Genomic DNA, 18,461 nt, shown 5'->3' with positions numbered 1-18,461 from the left:
AGGGCATGAAATCAGTCATTTAAAGTTAAATAATCATTCAAAATGAGACTTTTGAATGGCCTCCAGCGCTCTATAGGCAAACATAGAAGAGATTGCACACCAATTGTTGAGACATTAAAGATGAAACCAAGATTGACGGGCACTGGATATGAAACTTTCAGACATTTTAAGTGGTTTATTAATCTGTAAAAATAGATCTGAAGTTCTGAAGATCTAGCCTTTCTGTAATTATACTTATATAGTAAATGTCAAAAACACTGATTAGGTATTATGTGAGCCAGCTTTACCTGAAAAATAATGAGGATTATATGGATTTCCAAGTATTTGCACTATGTAACTTCTTCAGGTGCATGATGTGTAATAGTGAGCCTCTGTAAATGTCTTTACGTTGGCTGATTTTGTGCCAGCAGAAATTCATTAATAGTTACTTGAAGGGTACAAAGAATCACCTCCTTCAGTTTTGACAGTTAACAAAATGAGCAACATATTTCAGATGTTTTCACATATATCTTGAAGATGACAAACATAAGGGTCATCCAAGAACAGTAATGACAGGTGAACATATTGTGAAAGTATCCAACAAGATATTAGATGTCTTGAAGGTCACGCATATGAAGGTCATCCAAAAAATACCAATGAAAGATGAACATATCAAGAAAGTATCCAATACAATGTTAGATAACAAGAATTTAAAGACCTATGAAACATTAGTTGCCATATATCAGTAAAATTAGTCTAGAAAATTCTACATGGGATTTAGCAATTACAAAGTTCTGTGCAAAATGTGTGAGACACTGTTGAACAGTAACCAATACAAATGTGAAAATTAATTAGTCAGCAATGATTCACCAGCTTTAAAAAGAATCCAAATAATGTAATCTGACTTGTTACTGTGGATGGAACATACTAATCAGCCCTCAAAGCAATAAGTGGAAGCTGGTTGAACCTCCACCATAGTAGGTGAAGGAGAGTCAGTGAGGTTATGGGTAGTGTGTTTTTTAATTGATAAAGTATTAATCTTATAGATTATTTCAAAATTGGTAAAACATTAACTGGTGAGTGCTTTGAGAGCCTTCTGGACTCCTTGAATGAAAAAAACAGAAGCCATTTTGATTGGAAAAGAAAAAATTGTCTTTCATCATGTTAGTGCACCTGCCAATAAACCTGTGGTAAAAAGTATGAAATATTGGAAGATGCATGCTAGCTAGATTTGTCTCCCTTTGACTTCCATCCAGTCTCACAGAGCAATAAATTGTTGTGAGCCCAATGAAAAAGATTATCGTAGTTGTAGAGGGATAATTTGTTGATCATCCATAGTCTGTGCATGAAATCTATTCACTGAGAAATGTGGACGAAACTCATTTACTAAAATGAGGATATAAGGAATTGCTTTCTATCTAAAATGTTGTTTTATTGAAAGGTCGATGCCACCATTGTACTTCCTAACTCTGCTAATGAAAGAACTCATTGGAAACCTCATTAAACCATAATGTCAATGTATTATCAGCTATTTGTGAGCATGTATACCTTGTACCAGTTGTTCTCACTTGAGCAACTGGTAACCAGGAACTTATGTTCTGTATCACCGACTGTTTACATGGATAAATAGATGCTCATCACAAACAGGACATCTTCTCCTATTAGAATGAACTAAGATCAGTTTAAATAGTGACAGTGTTGTGTTGTTCAATTCTCTCTATACTATTTGAGCTTGATATTGAATTACCTGATATGAACAATGAAGCTTATGACCAAGACAGTATTATATATTATTCAGCTCTTTTGGTGATAGAGATGTTTAGAAAAATTAAGACATATTCTCTTATATTGAAAACATAAATCTGCAATAAATTAATAATTTCTACAGTGGTTGTTTTACTTTGCTATTGAAGAACATTGCATTATTTATATGGTCATCAGGTTACGAAACAAACAGTATTTCACCAGATTTTCACTGGCTACTTGAGAATTAGAAGCTTTACACTATTAATATTACTTGTGTTTTTAAACATAAAAAGTTATGTAATATATTATTAATATTCCTGACAACTGCTCTAAAACAAACATGATTATTTTTAACATATTTCAATGTTTCATTAACAGTCAAACTAGATTCAGCAAAAGTTATGTGGAGATATTCTGTTATTGTGGTTTATAGTTGGTGGAGAACTTTGAGCAAGGGTTAGTCAGCCCACTTATGTTTCTGGTATAATGAAGAGGATTTGTGTTCATATTGCTCAATTTTTTATGTTCACTTGGAACAGACTCAGCATATACGTACTTCTCACAAGCACTTACTTTAGTATTAATATGGTAAGATGGAGGTTCATTGGCAGTATGAAATCTGATTTTATATTATTAATTATGTATAGGCCTGGTCATCTGATCTTATAACAGAATATTAAAACACACTAATCCATCTTAATAAAATATGTTAGATGAAGAATCAGAGAACATTAATTAGAAACAAAAATCTATGCATTTTCAGTGTGACGAAACATTCACCCACTCTGTTGTATATGTGAGGCAATCTTTTTACAGTGACTGAGTTATTTTAAATTAATTAATTAATCAGCAAAATTGTGAAACATAGTGCATAGTCAGACACAAAAGATAACTGTTAGCTGGTGAAAAAATGACTAAATTTTCTACAGTTGTAGGATTTAAAAATTTGTCAGCCTGAAGTAACAGATTCAGTTAAAAGTTTCTTAAACATTATTCACAGTCAGGCACATTTTAATAAAATGCTTATATTTTAAAATGATTAATTTCTTGCCCTTGTGGAAAATTAGGTTTCTTATTGAGAGCTAATGAATACTGAGTTAGTCAATTTTTTAACAAATATGTTATACTTTCAGATGAACATAGTCCAGTTGGATTACACATGTAAATCAATATACTCATCCCAAGTGTCTGTACACTTTGCTGCCACACTAGTAGTGAACTGATACCTCAATAGATTAAACCAAGAGTTCTTTATACAGAAAGGTTGTTAGGTGCACACCAGACCTCATTGCTGAATGTAAATATTTTTGTTGTGAGGAAAGTGTTGGGATGAAGGATGAGCCAATATATTGTGTGCTATGATCAGTGTTAATATGGGTGATGGAGTAGTGCCTCATTCTGCCACATAGTGTCAATCTGTACAAGTTTTTGGCTAAAGTGTGGATTTCCACTTTAATACAAAATTAAGGCGCCATGTCTACTGGCCATTACCAGATGAATAAGAATAAACTGATAGTCCCCCCCATTAAATTGTCTCTGGAATAATATGTTATCATAAAACAGTCAACAAATCATATTTTCCTCAGACTGTGTTGAATGGTCCACTCATGAATCGTGCAGATAATTTTACTGTCTCTCTGCAAATTTGATTATTATGCCCTTGTTTCCTCTTCACATTTATCTGGCTTCCCCTTACTCACTATCAATCTTTTTATCACAGTAGTGATTTCTTGGCAAGAAATAATTTAAGAAAATACAAAAACACTGATAAAAGGAAAGTAGGGTTTGCAGCGATAACTTCTTTACTCAAGCCCCTCTTGATCTTTTTCATAGTTGAATTCAGCTCGTTTAAAACCAACAACGAAACTTAATGAAGTAATTTGCAGTCTCATAATAAGAAACAGATTTTCTATGTTTTTCCTGAATTTCCTGCCATGCACCAGTGTGAGACTTTCAGGAAAACAGTAACCCATTCCTTCTATGTTCCCTCTCAAAGGTGATAGTACACTGCATATACAAAGTGGGTCACTAAATATTACCACCTAGAATAACTCTGAAAGTATGATAGTAGCTGAAAAGTTTGTCAGACAAATGTTGCATGAGACAATGAGGGCCATAATATTACATTGGTTTTTTGTTGCTAGGTGAGGTTGTGTCAGAGATATGAAGGTCAACTTTGTTTTTTGAAATTGGATGCTATAGTATGGTACTTATTTTCTGACAGTGGTCATCGAAGCAAATCCAGTGATCTGTAAGAGTAAGGTCTTTGAAGGTCAACGAAGGTCAACGAGGTGGCATAAATGTCCATTTACAGAATTTGTTCAAATTGATGATCACTGGTATCAGTGCAGTGCTACAATTTTCTTATCATGGACTGAGTGGTATTCCTTATCACTTTGGCACTTAACAAAGCACATGCTCTGACAGTTCTCTCTCATGTATCATGCAAATAGTAAATATTTGCTGAATACGGCATATCCATCTAATGTGCCATTGACATGTAAACACTATTTGACAGTTTCACAATACAACACTAATCGGAATGGTAAGACTAGTATTGCCGAATCAAGCAAATGTGAATGATGTATTCCTTTGAAGAACAAGTCAATATGCTTCTCATTTACAGAGAATGCCAACAAAATTCAGTGAGAGCTAGAGACTTATATGCTGAAAGATATCCTTAATGTACTCACCCTACATGTTGTGCATTTAAATATGTGTATGATAAAGTGAGAACAACTGGATCTTTAACGCGTTGGAAACATTCGGCAAAGGAAAGTTACTAACCAGGAAACAGAAATTTGTACTCTTGCCACTGTGGTTCAAGATCTGGTATGTACCAGAGGAGTGTTGTTCATGTTCTGCATTGCCATAAATATTATCCTTACCATATCAGTCTCCACCAAGAATTAACTGTTATGGATTGTATGCATCACATTGAATTCTGCCGATGGGCTCAACTCCAGATTCAGAGGGACAACACAGTTATTAATTTGATTGTATTTACTGATAGGGCACCATTCACAAATCATGGAAATGTTAATATGCATAACATGCATTATTGGGCAGCAGAAAATCCATGTTGACTGCAGCAAAAAAAAAAAAAAAAAAAAAAAAAAAACTGTGGGTGGTGAATGTATGGTTTGGGATTCTGGAGGGCAGATTTAATTTATAGGCGCCTATTTCTTCGAGGAAATCTTAATGGTTGTAAGTACACCATATTCCTGCAAGAAACATTAGGTATTTTTTTTTTTTAAGAAATACCTTTAGAAACAAGGAACAGAATGTGGTATCAACATGAGGGGTGTCCAGCACATTTCTCGCTGATGGCTAGAAATGAGTTGCAGAGACAATTTCCAAATTGGATTGGATGTGGAGGAGATGTGTTGTGGCCAGTTTGTTTCCAAGACTTGATGCCTCTGGATTTTTTCTTGTGGGGATTTGTAAAAGTCATTGTTTATAAAGATGTTCCAACTACATCTGAAGATATGCAAGAGAGAATTGTCAGAGCATGTGCTTTTATAGCTGCCAAAGTGATAAGGAAAACCACTCAATCCATGATAAGAAGACTGCAGCACTGCATTGATACCAATGTTCATCACTTCAAACACCTTCTATAAATGGATATTCGTGATACCTTTTTGACATTCATTGACATTCAAAGACCTTACTGTTACACATCATTGCATTGAATTTGTCTCGATAGCTGCTATCGGAAAATAAGTACCAAACTATAGCATCCCATTAAGAAAAAAACAAAGTTGACCTTCATATCTCTGAAGTGACCCCACCTAGTAACAAAAAAGTAATGTCATAATACGGCCCCCACTGTCCCATACATCTTTTGTCCCGCAAACGTTTAGCTGAGTTATTCTTGGTGACAATAATTAGTGACTCACCCTGTATAAAGGCATCACACTTTCATAAATATTATAGCTGTAAAAATATATAATGTGAGACAAGGAAAGGAAAGGTTACAAAATCAAAGTAATGATAAAAGGAAACAGAATGAATAATGAGGATGAGTGGGAAAATGTCAACCATATATTTTTGATTTCATTTATAGATAATTATCAAAGTAACAAAAACACACATACACTAGAATATAGCTTCTTTGTGAAATTGGGTACCAAAAATTAATTCATGCAGTATGACCATTATTTGTTATATGAAGGAAAAAAGTTCTTTTGCAGCACACTAGATAGCATGTTAGTAGTCACTACTCTAACTAACTGCTCACAGAAGAGTTAAAATAGGATACATACCTGATACTTGAAAAGAGAATTTTTTATTGCATAGTTGGATTAAGTATATTTTGGACTGCTGTGTGTTAGTTGAATGATTAATAACGCTATCCATCATTGTGACAACATGCAGGATGTGCAGTGATGAAACATTGGATTATTGAAGAGTGAAAGAAAATGATAACCAATACTATGTGACAGGAACTCCTGAATTCAGTAATTTGTTGTCACAAAGAGCCACACAATCAGTACAGCACACATATTGTCAGGACTCAGCCATTATTTCAAATCTGTTTCTATAATTAAAATCTGGTTTTTATCTGAATGTTTACAGCAAAGTAACAATTTTCAGATATTTGATTACCAATAGTTAATATGACACAAACAGCTGTGCAACAATGCAACATGGAGCAAAGATACTTGGAAGAGATTGTATGGGTAGCAAATGAAATTTGTATATTTACATGGCGTACTGGCCTTCTAAATATGGACACATTTTATGTTACTCTTTTGGTCTTACTATCATTACTCTGTAAGGAAACAATTTAGTGACTAATAGTGTTAAGGACCAAGAGAATCACACTTTGTTTAAGATGGATAAGTTCTTATTCACATAGCTATCTCTGGTTGGGCATGGTTTGATAACTATGTTACTGGACTTTGGCACTTCCTCAGGCCCATCCCATTCCTCCACATAACATAAGTTTCATTGAGATCCTGTTGACAGTTTTGGAGTACAGAAACTCATTCTGATTTGCTCATCTGTCATAGACCGGTAAACTTTTGGCAGTGATTTGGATAGTGGTGTTTCTTCTAAGTAATTTTTGTTTTCCTTTAAAATCTAAGCTAAAAAACTAAGTGATGTGCTTTTCTTTGGTCATGGGTGGTACTATATTTCTGCCTAATTAATGTATAAACACATTGTAGAATATATCAGCCTACATGTAGTACTGTTTGTCAGCAACATTACTGACATGAAGTATCTAATTATCAATACAAGCCATCTGATACATCTAAATCTAAAGAATTCTCTAAAATATTATTTCTGTTTCCTTTCAACATTTCAGTACATAATGTAACAAGTAATATTATTTGAATGTATGAGCCTGCATACCTAGATTTTTATACTGCATAGATTTTTGTACTGGCATGATCTCACCTGACAAGTCCCTCTAAAAATTCTTGACAGTAAGATATTATTTTAACTGGCAGGCCATATAATTAAAAAAAAATAGCCACAAGTGTATGAGCTTAAGGGCCGTCTAGTACTCTGACTGTGTGGTACTTCACAGAGCTCACAGAAAGGTGGAAATGATATTGCCTGGTGCTGATCACTGTCATATATTATATTAATCATTATTATGAAAATAATGCTTATTTCACCACCTGAATGTCAGAGTAATAACTGTAGATAATCCTATCCACAAACACAGCAGTAGAGAAAAGACATAGAAATAGTCACCCGATAAATGCCATGGTGTAAAGGAGCCCTATGTGGCTGTGGCTGTCACATGTCAAGCTCTCATATGACAGATCTTACTTTATCCAGTCATATGTAGCTGTGATTTCTATTCCACATATATCTAAATGATATGGATCTGAGAATACTACTATGTACAAACATGGCTCAGTCTCCAATAGGCCACAATGGAACACTTGTCAAGTGTGCTAATTATGGTAGACAAGTCATCAACACGGCAGCAGGTCATTATCCTTCTGTAACTAGAATGTGTGTCATGAACTTGCATTCTGAGTGACTTGTCCTTCCTTTAGCTGCTTTCTTACACCTTTCTATTTCCTCCTTTCCTTGTCTAGCTCTTGAAGAAGGAATCTTTGGATCCAAAGGCTCAGGATTCAACATTTACCTCTGAGTATTTCTATCAGGCCTCCTGCAATTATGAGTTTGGTGAGCACTGCTTTTTTTAATCAATTTTTAACATGTCAGAATATACAGTTATGCATGATTGTACACAGTTATTCAATTTTGCTTACTATCAATATATCAGGAGAGAAGAATCAGGATTAAAAATAGTTTTGTGAGCAAATAATCAATATATCCAATCCATTTTAAATGCTTTTCTATTCAATGTCAAAAATTATTGTATGCTAGAGATTTAGTCATTTCATGGCACTTGATTTCCATCTTAAAAACTTGTCGGTTACTGCTCCCTGTCTGTGCTTGCATAAGCTAATTTTCTTTACAATATTTGGGGTTACATAATTGACAGTACTAATTAAACCTGGTTAATTATCATTTTATTTATACTGATTTTGGGGCAGCTGATATTTATCATCAGAATATTTCTATAATGAGCAAACATCACAGCCTAGCCATTTATTTACTGGAATTTGGATAATCATAATATAAAGCAGAAAAAAGAAAGAGCTGAAGTACAATTGTGAGGGACTCCATATGCAGTATTATCTAATTTTGGATACATTATTACATCTGCACATGCTAGAACAGGCCATCTCTTGCCATATTTAGACAAGATTCAAACAATGTAAAGGGAAATGTTATTGATTATATAGTGCTGGAGCTTTTTCATTGTGGTTATACTTGATTAAGGCTCTTTGCATGATGTCTGAGAATTCCTAGTGGGTACTGATTGCAGTTAATTTACATGTAATTGTGTCAGTGATGCATTGTATAGCTCTTTCTCTCTCTAAACATATAATGAGACATTTATACCTTAACAGGTACTCAGATTAGTCATTCAGTATACATTTTATAAACTAACTGTCCCTGTAAAAGAGAAGAGATTGTCCATGTTTTATTGTAAGGCTGTTTCTGCATTCCTCATTAAACAATTAAATGAAGAACAGAAAATCTGTCTCTATGCTGGACTCACTGAGAGAAGTGCAGCATATTCATAAAATTTTTCAGCAAATTTAAATATTGTTGATTTTCAAAACGTTTTTGTGGACATTGAAATTATTTTATTCTGAATCGTGTATAATTTATATAAATTAAACCATGAAAATTAATGCACATTAACACTTTGTGCTTTACTATTGGTTTTAAGCTTAACATGGTCTTTGCATTTCCATTGACTTTAGTGTATGAGTTTGGTCCAAGTGAGATTATGGTAATAAGAAACAGATTAACATTGTATTTTCCTGTCCTTTTCTTTTTCAACGAAATTAATCAAAAACTACAGTGTACTCACTGTGTACTTATAATGATCACTAAGGTGCAGACTGTTAAAGGATTCAGATACTCCACCAAAATCAGTTTTAACTAAATGGTTACTTGATTTTCATACATTAAGTCCATCTAAAACCCAAATGAGTTGATTTAATGCAACTTATTTCAGGAAATACCTACCATATTTATATATGATATCTAAGCACAAATAATAATGGGTTCACAGACACAGAAATAATGTAAGATGTGCCTCTAAGAATTGTGATGAAACCGTTGCTGTTCTTCTGATATATTTATCACTTGGAAGATAGCATTAATTTTAACTCAAAATATTTTCCAGATCACACAGATAACTAGAATGAAGTGCTATAAAAATTAACGTAATAAAGATTACTACATATATATCCAACTGTATGATGTGATATGATATCAAGAGATTTAAGTGAAGTACAAAAATCTCTGACCTTAAAAAATTCTTAAGTTGTGAAATTTATGAAAAATAGTAATAAAACAATGTTTGATTGTAGGATTCATTCCATTTCTATCATTCAGATACCTACAATTAAGTGTGTGAGTATATGAAAGACTTTAACTGGTGGTAAATAAAATGGCAGAGTTCATTTTATTGTTAGGATACTGGCATAGTGCAGTACATCATTGAAAGAGCTCGGTAACAAAATGTTCTTCGATCCATCTTGAGGTATGTATTTGGTATCTGGAATCTGCACTGTACTGGACTATTGGTTGGAGGTGGAGGATAGAGAAGATATACAGGGCATAAATTTTAAGTTCACGAACCAGAATAACTCAGAAAATAAGCTTCACACAAAAAAATGTGTAGAACCCAAAGTTTATTATTTGCGACGGGAACATCTGCTGGTGCTAAAATGAGCCCTCCATCCCAGCCCCCTGGCGGTGGGGTTGCAGGCAACTTTAAAATTTCAAATGGGAACCCACATTTTTTTATTGCAGATTCAGATTCTACATAAAAAACAATGTACATTTTGTCTTAAACATTTGTTTTGATTCTTGGTAGATGGTACTGTAATTCAAGAAAATCCATTATCTCCTTTTGCGTGGAAAATGGTTACTGATAAATAAAAAATACTTATTTCCTTCGTAAATTTTTATTTGCTAAAACTACAACTCTAGGGCTCTCCCCATAGGGTGTGGTTTGAGAGAGAGAAATTAGTTTTACAAGTGTTGATCCACATATTGATTTTTACTGCAGGTTTGGATAAGTTTTGTTTGTTTCATGGTCTTCTCTCTCAAACTCCGCACTATGGGGAGAGAGGGAGAGTTTTAGTTTTAGCGAATCAAAATTTACTAGATAAATAAGTATTTTTTTATTTATCCGTAATCATTTTCAACGCAAACTTGAGAATATGGATTTTCTTGAATTACAGTACCAACTACCAAGAATCAAAACAAATGTTTAAGACAAAATGTACATAGATTTTTATGTAGAATTTGATTCTTCAATAAAAAATCGGGGCTCCTATTTGAAATTTTAAAGTTGCCTGCCGCACCACCCCCAGGGGCTCGGGTGGCGGGCTAATTTTATCACCAGGAAATGTCCCCCTTGAGAAAATCAACTTTGGATTCTACACATTTTTGCATGTGAAGCTTGTTTTCCGAGTTGTTTTGGTTTGTCAGCTTAAAATTTACACTCTGTATATAAAGCACTTAAAAGAATAGTATTCAAAGTGAAGACAACACAATGATAAGAGAGTTACAGAAATCTTTAAAAAATATAATTGAAGGATGGTCATAGAAAGGTAGCAACTGTTTTCTGAAAATTTAGTTGGAGGCTGTCTGGTTACTCATCTTCAATTAGAAATATGAAATATCCTTCAGCCTGGTTCATAGTATGAATGTATAATTGTTGAAATAAGGCCAGACTAGCTGCAGCTAATAACAGGCCTTGTGAACAGTCATTTATCACACTTCACCTATGAATCATACTAAGAGAAATTTCTGGCCAAAGTAAAATTAAAAAAAAAAAAAATGTGTATATACATATCATAACAGCTACACTATGCAAGAGCTTGTTTTTAGGAAGAAGTTACCATTATTCTATTTTAGATATTTGCAGCTAAATTCAAATCTTCACAAGTAAAGGGTCAAAATTAGTTTTAACTACTGTACGTAGCAGCCAAAGTTGTCACTTTCAATTGACAGGTAATTTTATGTCCATGGAAACTACTGTATATTATCTACAGTTGGAAAGATGACTATATTCGAAATACGTGGAAGATAAATCTACTCTGTAATAATTTTAACAATTTAAATATTTTTATTTGATTAAATTTAAGTAAATTTTTGAAACTTCCCTTCTCACAGTAAACAGTTTCAAATGATAATTATTGACTCTAAAATGTTCAATTTATATATAGAGTGGATGGTTACTGATGAATTTTCTGTCTGAATGCCAATACCTTTTTAATTTCCATAATATATAAATCTTTCTTGTATTTTTGTGAAGGATGTAGTATTGGTGAAATCATTATTTTGCTCCCAAGTTTATCTTAGTCTGACTGAAAACATACGATGGTGATTACTAGAGATACGCTCTAAATCAAAGCTTGAAAACTGCCACTGCAGGGCTTCTATTTTCAAAATTTTTATGTTAGTAAATAGAAATGTTAGTGCAATCATATATAGAAAAATTAATGTTAATGATAACACACATTACACAAATTCCCACCTACAACAAAGGCTAAGTAGTGATAGCAAAAATGTAATTTTATACTTCAGTAGTCATCAATGTTGTATAGACTGAATGACTACAGAATTAATGATTACATGCAGTCTGACAAATACTTTTTCTGGTTAATGGAAGTAAACTAGTTCTTCTCCATAGCACCTAAGGGGAGCTTTCCTGAATAATTTTCATTTCCTAAATTATTAAACTAAAATAATTAATATGTAAATATTATCATATGTTACATAAAAACTACTAAAAGAACATTTTCGTCTAATTATGATGTATAAATGAAAATATAATGTAATCTTTCATTAATAAGTAATATAAATTACACATTTTAAGCAAATTGTTTTCAGAACAGGTAATTTTATAAACTGCCACAAAATCATGTGAATTGGATTTCAATGTGCCAGCTTGTGCCACATAAAATATTGTGATGTGTCTTACACAAAGTATGGTGTGTCTAGTAATTGGTACCATGATGTTTCTATTGTCAATTTGCTACATAAATATTATGAGGAAGCAACTGATATTAATCACTTTCTGCTGATGTAACAGTGCTGTGTGAAGAATTAAAACAGTTAAGACTTGCATTAACATTAGAAATAGTTCAAATAATTGGCTTTACTTCAAATCTATCAAATCAGGCAAAATGGTTTGAAGTGGGTGCTATAAATATGCAAGCTTTATTCTATACATCTGCCAAAACTAAAGTGCTTTGACTATTTTCCAACACCTGTAAAAAGTACAGGTAAAGATTAATGCCAGGAATTAATTTTTACATCACATTCAGCATGGCTTTTTACTATCACTTCTATACATACTATAGCTCATCCCTTCATCTGTGATTTAATCTCTTTCTGGAAGACTGAACAAGGCTGAACTGAATTGTATTTTGTTTGATCTTGTTCAGTTTGCATTCTGTACAGCAAGTGTATGTGCAGTGTAGGCCACACAAAACATTCACTATCCCTCATTTCTTTAGGAGAAACCATTGTGATTATGCTCTCTGACATCACTGATTACAAAATTTTATTTAATAATGCTCTTTAATACTGTATAATTTCATTTCCATCATGCTTCATATCTGATTCTTCCTCCATGTGTTGTGGATGTGTACACTAGAATTTGAAAATCACTGTTTTTGTGATGTACATGGTTGTTTCATACAACATTGTAAAACATAAGGTACCTGTATTTTGAAGCAATTTCTCCATGTTTCTCGTTAAAATGAATTGAATTTTTTTTCAGTGTCAGAACACTTTTTGTTTCCTGAAGGTGTGTTTCCCCACACTGTCATTCCACACTGAAGATACAGTTTAAAGAGTCCATTGTATACCATGTGCAGTAGCTGTTTGTCTGCATATTGCAATAGCTGTTTCAATATGAATTTGACAGGGCTGAGATTCTTACAGACAGAATTAATATATTATTTCCATATCAGCTCATTATGACACAGAGTTTAAGGAAATGGTCTCTCATTGAAAAGCATGATGGATCTTATCCCAATATGGCCATCCATATTTAAGTTTTCTGTGGTTCCTGTGAGTTCACAGTCTCACACAATTGCTAACAACATCAAGCATATTATTGAAACTGCTTCTCTCTTTGATGCCAACATGAAATTTGAAAGATAGGAGATGAGTTACTGTTGGAAGTAAAGTCTTGACTGCAGATTATGAGATGTGCTTGGATATCTCAGTTGGTAGATCACTTGACAACAAAAGGCAAAGGTTCCAGGTTTGAATCCCAATTTGGCATACAATTTTTATCTGCCAAGAAGTTTAAAATCAATGCACACTCTGCTGCAAAGTCATTGAAATAAATCTTACCTCAGTCGGTGACAACAGGCCATAAGAGTCAACTGGAAGAGCACTATTCCCAAAAAATAGGGCTTTGAGTTTCAGTGCCATCCAAGTACGTGGTCGTAATGTTTAATAAATGTCCATGCCAGGAAACATGATGTCAAGTGTGAAAGTGTTTTTACATCTGTAACAGATTTCAGTTCCTCCATATTCTTGCTTCCAGAATGTTAGCCTTGAAAAGTTAGTGGAAGATCTGGCATCAAGACTAGAAGAGGAGTCAGAAAAGAAGTTTAGAATGAAAATTCAAATTTTTGTGCTAAAGTTCAATTAGTATAGCACCACTGAATAAAGAAAAGGATGTAGATCTCAGTGACAGTCCCATACACTATCCTAACCAATAATTAATTTTGAATCTGGTAAATGGATTTCAATTTTTGATTAAGATTTTCTTAGAAGAAACTTACAGTTAGTGAGATTCAGAGGCCAGTTTGATTTGTTTCAACAGCAGTTTCCAATTTTGGTTATAATGATCATCAGAAAGTGAGTCTTACCATTTTTTACTTTATATACAGGCTGAGTCAAAATTCATGTCCCATAAGACAAATGTGCTGAACCATAACTCCACCAACATGGATGAAAAACAATAAAAAATGCCTGGTAAGCATGCACTATAAAGTACATACCTTAAGAGCTATGAGAACATGTTCATCTTCACCACATTGAACATCTCTTCTGCTCACAAGACAATTTTTTCTTGTATTGGTCCTTACTAGGCCTTCCAAAAATTTGGAATACAAAAAGCTTACAGTAAAAGAGAATTGTTTAATGGTATCACAGACAGAAGAGCTATGATGAGTGCTCATAGTTCTTAAGGTATGCATTTGTGGGCCCATGCTAGTTAGCATTTTTCCCATACTACCAGAGTGTTGTTCGAGTTCTGGTTCACTGTATTTATCCTAAGGGACATGATTTTTTTAAAATTACTATGATTTTAATAGGTGTCCAACACAGTCACTTTCACTGTGCATACATCATAGTAAACATGGACATACACTTTTGTGATTGGCAGTCCCACAAAAGTAACACGTCAGTTCTCTAAATATTTTTGGTAAAAAAGGATTCCTACAAATACACATGAGAAAATGATTAAACAAGATGATATTGGTGTAATTGTCGTGGCATTATGTATAGAAAACAGAATAATTGTGCAGCTAATGTTGATAAATGCTGTCACATGTACATGTATACAATGTAGAGGTGTTTTCCATGTACTATATTTGCAGTGAAACACATTTAAGAGTGTATTACTTAAAACACTACTGAAGATTATTAAAAAAGAATGAAATCTGGTGAAAAGTTACAAATAGACATGAAGATAGTTGCTATGACAGATTGAAATCATTCATCTTTTGTTACTATTTGGCGAAAGCGGTGGAAATTATATAGAATAAAACTATTTGCTTAGCTGGGACTTGAATCAGAGACCTTTTCCTCTCATAAGTGCTCTAGCGATATAGCTATCCAGGCATGAGACATTACCTGCCCTTACAGCTTTGCATACACCAGAGAGAGGTGCTGGTGGAACTAAAGCAGCAAGGGCAACTCGTAAGTCATGCTTGATTATCTCAGTTGATATAGCATGTGCCCATCAAACGTTAAAGTTCCTAGATTAGGGTCCAGTCCAGCATATATTCTTAATCTGCCAGGAAGTTTGAAATCAGTGCACATCAACTGCAGAGTGAAACATCGTTCTCAAAACTATCCCTTAAGCCATGGCTAAGCCATTTCTCCATTGTATCTTTTCTTTTAGGAGTGATTTTTGAAAGGCAGGAGAAAATGTTTGACAGAAGTACACTGTGATGGCATGTTGTGAGTTGTGCCTGGGCAACTCGTTGGTAGAGGCGGCTCAGTTGGTAGAGCACTTGTCTATAAAGCCAGAGATTAAATCTTCAAGTGGAACTCTGGCACATAGTTTTAATCTGCTAGGAAGTTTCAAAACAGTGTACAGTCAGCTGCAGATGGAAATTCCATCCTGGGATAAATGAGTATTCAAGACACTTAGGTAACAACTTATAAACTGAATTCTGAAATAAGTCACAAATGTTATGGAAATTAGGATCCAATCGTCAACTTATTTTTTAGTGCTGCTTTTCCATTTAAATTACCAAAAGCATACCTTATGAACTTATTCAAAACATCAGCAAAAGTAATTTTACTATGTCACGAATGTTTGTTTCAATGACTACTATGTTAGTGAATAATAAATGTTTTTCTCAAAGGTACTCCTTTCTTTGTCAGCAATTATGCTATTATTTTTAACATACTGTTTCTGACTAAGTTACTAATCTTGTATCAACAACAAAAACATATGGAAGAAGATATTGAATAAGAAAATACATTGTGGATTGGAGTCTGTTGTTACTGGAAGAAAAGTCATTTAATTTTATATTCTGGCAAATATCCAATTATAGTGTGACACATATCATCTGCTTTATTTAATAAATATGAAATCTCATTCTTGAAAGTTAAAATTACCTATCATGAACAATTATACTTAGTCATTGTTCGAAGCACACTTTAAGCAAATTCTGATTATAATTAGTGATCTATTACCAAATGAAAAATGGAAGAAGTCCAAGTATTAATAAATTTATGGCACAAAACAAGAACAATCTTTGTATTAATTTACTGCTGCCTGGAAAGAGCTAACTCAGAAGTGATGCACAAGAAAGTGGGTTGGAAGGCAGGAAGGGGCGAGGGAGGGAGGCAAAAGAAGGGAACCGACTGTGTTAAATACCTGAGGAAGAACTGTGACATATTAATATGTGCTAGATTAATAAAAATCTAACTGTGTGTCAGTATAAATCCAGAAATATTATTTTTTACTGTTGACATGGTGTGACAGCTGTCATCTCCAGGATAATCTGAGATGGACCACAAGCTAGTACAGGACAGGGGAGGAGAAGGAAACTGGCTGTCTTCTTTTTAAAGGAACTGTACTAACATGGGCATTCAAGGATGCCCATATGGTAGTTTTTAGGGGGGGGGGGGGAGGTAGACCTGTGCATATAGAGAATTTTTCATATTTTTGAAAATGAGTGGCAGCTTGTAAGTTGGTATAAAAACTACACTATATTTCTTCTTTCACTGTGAGCTGGAGGGGAGGGCAGGGGGCACCACCTTGCCTCCAGGATAGGCACCCTTATGCACATTGACTGATTTGGAGAAACTGTGGAAAACCTAAATCTGTGTGGTCGTATGGGGATTTGGTTCCCACTCCCAACAAATTCAAGTGCTGTACCTATATTACTGTGTTGCTCCACTCAGTAATGCTAAAAGTCACACTGAACATACCCCAATTAAAATGTGACATGACCATTATTTCTCACAGTATACATAAATGGCTTCCACAGTCATGTAACTGGGGGTATAATGTAACTCTCTGTTAATCAAAAAAGGGAGAGAATACACTTATGAAGAATAGAAAGTGAACAAATGGTTGTCATGTTTCTATATTCTTGTCTTACCTGCTACATTTGTTTCTATTGTGAAATATGAAACAACTTTAAATTTTATTTACCATGTATTAAAATATGATTATGTTTACTAAATGCAGACAATGTATGTGGTAATGTTGTGGCCAGTATCATTTGTCACCAGTTAGGGAAATGGAAGCCTATGTGGATAAAAATATGTCCGGTCTTATGTTCTAGAATGTACAAAGCTGCAATTCGTAATTTTACATTGCACTAATCATACATCAGTCATCTGGGATGTACAGGACAGTCAAGTACGTGTATTTATGTACAATATAATGAAACAACTTAATATTACAAAATATTGCTGAACTAAAGTTAATGGTAACAATTTGAAGAATGTCAAAAGAAGATATAAACTGTATCATTTTAATCCATTTCTTCTGCAATAGAAAGTGTCACATGATGTTCCATATTGTAAATAATTGGCAGAGTCTATATGGGAAATATTTCTACATTTACACTATCACATGATTCCACTGTCATTTTTGTAGCATGGAGATGTGTTAATTTTGCTGTATCATCAATATTGGGCTCATTGTCCTCATCATGAAAAGACAATGAGTTAAAAGGATTAAATGAAGACAGTCAAAGACAACATGATTACTTTTTATCCTTCTTGGTGAATTCCTCACAGGCACTTCTGAAATGGTTCTATTGATGTCTTCCTGCTGGATTCTTGCACAAGTGCTCTTTTTCAAACTTCTTTTGCTGCTTTGCTCCATACATGTTTCTGCAATGTTACTCATTTGGGAGCTCCAAATGATGCTACTGCTTATGTTACACTGACAATAAAACTTGCTAAATACAACCAAAGTATATAAATAAGCAAAATGTAGGCCAACTAGGCCTGGTTTCCATTATATTTTTCCTGTGGCTTCAGTTACCTCACTTGAGCCTGTTCCCTTGTTTCTGAGGTGCAGATATAAACTTGAATTTACTCCTAGAAAAAGACCCATAAAACCTTCTGTGATAGTACACCTACTTATTTTGCTGGTAAAGTATTGTTGCAATTGTGCTGTTTCACTGCTTTCCGCTGTCATCAGAGGCTGCTCTATAATTTGTCACCTAACTATAATTATCAGGAAAGAAGTATCAGAAATATTATACATTCCTGGGCAATGCTCAATAAAATTCTTTTTGGATCTACAAGATGAAGCTATTTCAAGTGCCAAATAACTACAAATAATTATTTAGATAAAGAATCTTGAGCAGTATTATTCAATTAAGCAACCACACAAAATACTGCTATAAGTTCATACTATGAGGTATAGTTATACTCAGTATAGTTCAAAA

General features: G+C 33.8%; 1 protein-coding gene across 5 annotated transcripts in view; it reads left to right on the top strand.

Annotated features, from left to right (window-relative positions):
• The window catches only part of LOC126298590 (cAMP-regulated phosphoprotein 21), a 1,220,135-nt gene that overhangs the window by 990,703 nt on the left and 210,971 nt on the right, over positions 1–18,461 (top strand). The window lies entirely within an intron of this gene.

The sequence above is a fragment of the Schistocerca gregaria genome, chromosome X, assembly GCF_023897955.1.
Source record: "Schistocerca gregaria isolate iqSchGreg1 chromosome X, iqSchGreg1.2, whole genome shotgun sequence".
NCBI lineage: Eukaryota > Metazoa > Arthropoda > Insecta > Orthoptera > Acrididae > Schistocerca > Schistocerca gregaria.
The sequence above is the reverse complement of the archived record's forward strand: the minus strand, read 5'-3'. Positions and strand labels throughout refer to the sequence as shown.